General features: G+C 41.1%; 1 pseudogene; it reads right to left on the reverse strand.

The window, feature by feature from the left end:
• Positions 1-1264: 1264 nt before the first annotated feature.
• LOC105490776 (small ribosomal subunit protein eS4, X isoform-like) lies at positions 1265-4233 on the reverse strand (annotated as a pseudogene).
• Positions 4234-5457: the final 1224 nt, after the last annotated feature.

The raw sequence follows: 5457 nt of genomic DNA on the forward strand, positions 1-5457 counted from the left end.
ATTAATACTAATTAATACTAATACTGCTATTAATAAGGATTTGTATTAAGCATTAGTGAGGGATACATATTAATACTTGTTATTGATAAGAATACTTATTAAGTATCAGCAAAGAATATTTACCAACAGATAATAATTTAATATCAGCATAGCAAACTGCAAATGTTTAACTAAAGTTCATGTCTTAGTCAGTTTAGGCTGCAATTACAAAATACCATAAAACTGGCGGGCACAGTGGCTCACGCCAGTAATCCTAGCACTTTGGGAGGTCGAGGCGGGTGGATCACTTGAGGTCAGGAGTTCGAAATCAGCCTGGCCAACATGGTGAAACCCCGTCTTTACTAAAAATATGAGAAAATTAGCTGGGCGTCATGGCAGGCACCTGTAATTCCAGCTACTTGGGAGGCTGAGGCAAGAGAACTGCTTGAACCTGGGAGGTGGAGGTTGCAGTGAGCCAAGATTGTGCCACTGCACTCTGGACGACAGAGCAAGACTCTGCCGAAAACAAAACAAAACAAAACAAAACAAAACGAACAAACCATAAACCAGATTGTTTATAAAAACAAATTTATCATACTTGTGGAGACTAGGAAGTCCAAGATCAAGGTGCCGGCAGATTTACTGTCTGGTGAGGACCTGGTTTGTAGATGGTGCCTTCTTGCTCTGTCCTCACGTGAGGTGAATGAGCTCCCCCAGGCCTCTTTTATAAAGGCACTAATCTCATTCATGAGGTCTCTGCCTAATCACCTCCCAAAAGTCCTGCCTCTTAATATCATCACCTTGGGGGTCAGGATTTGAACATATGAATTTTGATGGGACACAAACATTCAGACTACAGCACTTCAGTAAAATAAATAGATAAAATTGGGTTTTCCTTAGGTATCTGCACAGCTCTGTCCAGTCTCTACTGAAACATCATTGACACCCTCAGTGACACCTTTCCCTGTTCTCCATGTCTTAAACTCCAAACCTCCTCCTTCTGCAGCACTTCATTTCCTTTCCCTGCTTTATTCTTCCTTTTTAACACTTAATGTGAATATACCACATATTATACTTATTTGTCTATCTTTCTCACCAGAATGTAGACTTCATAAGGACAGGCATTATTTCCCGTTTTATTCATTGCTACATTCCCAGCTCCTACACATAGGAGACAGTCAATAAATATTTGTTAAGCAAATGACTGAATAAACACCATTTGTCCTTTAGAAATGAGTTATACATCTTATTAGAATATAGTTATCAGTAGCTTGATGATATTCACCTTACATGACACAAGATGACTTTAATCACACAATATCATGATTCTGCTTGCATCAACTCAGTTCACCAAGTCCTGTCCATTCTATCATCACAATGTCTTTGATAATCCTCTTCTCACCTTCCCTGTTGCCACTTCCTAAGTGCTTTAATGTGTTCTGTGGATTAATGCAGAAATTGTCAACTGGGCGCAGGGGCTCATGGCTGTAATCCCAGCACTTTGAGAGGCTGAGGGTGGGTCTCTCGAGTCAAGGAGTTTGAGACCAGCCTGGGCAACATGGCAAAACCCTGGCTCTACTAAAAACACAAAAATTAGCTGAGTGTGGTGGTGCATGCCTGTAATCCCAGCTACTTGGAAGGCTGAGGCACGAGAATTGCTTGAACCTGAGAGGCAGAGGTTGTAGTGAGCAGAGATTGTGCCATGCACTCCAGGCTAGGTTACAGAGTGAGATTCCACCTAAAAAAAAAAAAAAAAATTGTCTAACTAGTCTCCTTACCCATTGTCTTCTCATTCTAATCCATTCTCCAAATCACTACTGAATTTATCTTTCTAAAATAAGAATCTGATTATTGGGTGTGTTTTGCATTGCTATAAAAGAATACCCAAGGCTGGGTAATTTATAAAGAAAAAAGGTTTACACCGGGCACTGTGGCTCACGCCTATAATCCCAGCACTTTGGGAGGCTGAGGTAGGCAGATCACCAGAGGTCAGGAGTTCGAGACCAGCCCGGCCAACATAGTGAAACCCCATCTCTACTAAAAATACAAAATTAGCTGGGAGTGGTGGCAGATGCCCATAATCTCAGCTACCTGGGAGGCTGAGGCAGGAGAATCACTTGAACCTGGGAGGCAGAGGTTGCAATGAGCCAAGATAGTGCCATTGCACTTCAGCCTGGGCGACAGAGCAAGACTCTAAATCAAAAAAAAAAAAGAAAAGAGGTTTATTTGGTGCATGGTTCTGCAGGCTGTACAAGATGCATGCATGGCATGAGCCTCTGATTTTTTTTTCTTTTCTATTAATCATGCCACATTTTTAATTACGTACAAAGATCTAACATGTCACCCTGGGACCAATTCACCCACTGCTCTGTTTGGCAGTCTTTTGTCTCTCTCTTCAGCAATGGTGAGGCAGATACCCTTTCCTCAGGGAAGAGAAATCCATAGTTTGGCACCCTTGCCAATAACAAAAATCTTGGAAAGTCAAGTGGTAAAGCTGTTGCCATTGGTATCTTTCATGTGAACCATGTCAAAAGATCCAGGGTGCCTCTCTCTGTTGGTGATCACACTAATTCTTCCCAGGTTAGCATCGCCAGTCACCATACACAGGTGACCAGTGTCAAATTTGATGAAATCAGTAATCTTGCCAGTCTCCAAATCAATCTGAATGGTATCATTCACCTTGATGAGAGGATCAGGGTGGTGGATGGTGTGACCATCATGAGTCACCAGATGAGGGATTCCTTTTGTGCCCACAAAGATTTTTCTCACTTTGTACAACTTGTACTTGGCCTCCTCAGGTGTAATATGATGTACAGCAAAGCGACTCTTGGTGTCATAGATCAGACGGAAATCCTCTTCTGTCTTGTCGATGCTAATGACATCCGTGAATCCAGCAGGGTAGGTTATATCAGTTCAGACCTTGCCTTCAATTTTAATAAACCGCTGCATGCAAATTTTACTTCATCTCCTGTCAAGGCATACTTAAGTCTGTTCCTTAGGAAAATGATGAGGGGGAGACACTCTCTCAACTTGTGGGGACCGGTGGATGGACAAGGAACAAACATACTGGTCAATTTATCCAGCATCCAATGCTTTGGAGTTGCTACCCGCTTCAGATGCTTCTTGGGACCACAAGCCACGGCTGCGTTAGGCAAGGAAAGAGTGAGCCGCTGCTTTTGGAAGCTTCCAATGATGATGGAAAGGGAAGGAGAGTGGTGTGTCACATGACGAGAGAGGAAGCAAGAGGGAAATGGGAGAAAAGTCCCAGGCTCTTTTTAACAACCAGATCTTGCAGAAACAAAGAGTGAGAATTCACTCAATCCTCAGACAATAGCACCGAGCCATTCATGAGGGACTTGTCCCCATGATCCAATCACCTCCACCAGACCCCACCATCAATACTGGGGATCAGATTTCACATGAGATTTGATATAGCCAAATTATATCATCAGGGTCACTCCCTGATCCCAAAACTTTTATCACCCCAATAATAAGATTCAAAATTTCTTAGTTGAGCACATGAAACCCTTCTTGACATGGCCCAGCATCCAGTCCTACCACTCTCCCACACATGTAGTTGAAGCTCTAAACTGCCCCTTCTTACCCACTCATGCATCCTCATGACTTGACTGCTCAAATATCACTTCCTTTGTGAGAGTTAGGTGCTCTATCCTCAGTGCTCACAGAGGTCTTTGTACATTCTCCTAATAACACATATTTTAATAGCTGCCAGCAATAAATGATATTTTGCCAAATCTAAGACGTACATTTCTTTCCAATATTTCTAAAATTGGAATGGCATCTTACAATCATGGCATCTTATAATGTTGTCACCAGAAGGCAGTTGTGATGTAGTTGTCTTAGCCTGAACATGTGCAAACTTCCTGGTTATTCCTGGTGGCATGACTAGACAACTGCAAACCCCTGAGATTTCAGTCAACTAATCATTTAAAAAAGGATTTAGCCGGGCGCAGTGGCTCACGCCTGTAATTCCAGCACTTTGGGAGACCAAGGAGAGCGGATCACGAGGTCAAGAGATCGAGACCATCCTAGCGAACACAGTGAAACCCCATCTCTACTAAAAATACAAAAATAATTAGCCGGGCGTGGTGGCGGGCGCCTGTAGTCCCAGCTACTCTGGAGGCTGGGGCAGGAGAATGGCAAGAACCGGGGGGCGGAGCTTGCAGTGAGTGGAGATCGCGCCCCTGCACTCCAGCCTGGGCGATGGAGCGAGACTCCGTCTCAAAAAAAAAAAAAAAAAAAAAAAAAAAAGACAGAGAAAGGATTTAAATCCTGGTTGTGATCTGAAAACCCTGGTTGTGATCTGAAAACCCTTCATTGATACCTTTGAGTTGGAATAAGAAAGCACCAGCATTAAAACTCCAACAGTTTGCAACAAAAACTGTTGGACCCCAACAGTTTGCAAAAAAATACCAAAGATAATAGTGGAATATTATTTTTAAAAATGTTGCATCCCTAATGCTCTTAGCAGAATTCAATACAATGTGGAAAAATTCTATGTGATAAAAAACCACTGTGTCATAGTTTAAGTAGCAGCATTTCCCTCTGGCCCCCTCCATCGTCCAAAAATAATGGTGTTTGTTACAACTCATGATCTTAAAATTGATAAAATATGGTATGTTACCTCGAACTGTCAAACGAACCTTATAAGTCATCTTATTTTATGCCTGGGGTCTGCTGACATAATATTGTATTCTCATTCTGTTTATCTGTCTTGTCTTTCCACTAGATTATAAATTCTCTGAGGACCTACCACTGTGGCTGTCACATATTAGGTGTGGAATTAATACTGGTTGAAAGAATGACTGCAATGTTTATGTTCTTCTGCTGTTCCACTTTGATTCTAATTGTCAATCTGGATATATCCATTTTCAGGGCTGATCTTGAATTGTCTGAGACTTCAACTATTACTGTAAAACACCACTCATTGGAAAGATCTAATTTCTTCTTAATAGTCATCTCTACTAGCATTTTCTTTCGAGGGCTGATATAACATTAGTATGACCAAAATTAAATTTTCTTAGATATGTATTAACTGATTACATTGGCTGGATAGTTTCACATCTAATTTTTTTATGCTTAAAACTTTTATATGTTATTTGATGTTCTCAACCTCTCCATATCATTGACTAATGTGATCTCAAAGAGAGTAGTATAGCAGAACACTGAGGAAATGGTAAGACAGCCAAAAGAAACTCTGTTAGGTTACATATGAGGAACACTAAGTTCATCTGATTATTCTGCTCAGATGGCACATCTGGATACCATAAACCAAGTCATTGGCACATAATTATTTTTAAACTGTGTTACCCTGCTTAATTGGTTTAAAATAATTTAAAAGGGCTCTGGTTGGCTCTTACAAATGAATCTAATTCATCAGTTTTAATTCTGTTAGAATAGCTTCGTTTCAACAATTTAGGTTATTATTTAAGCCAGGGTCACCATTCTTTCAAAGGT

Source organism: Macaca nemestrina, chromosome 16 (genome assembly GCF_043159975.1).
Source record: "Macaca nemestrina isolate mMacNem1 chromosome 16, mMacNem.hap1, whole genome shotgun sequence".
NCBI lineage: Eukaryota > Metazoa > Chordata > Mammalia > Primates > Cercopithecidae > Macaca > Macaca nemestrina.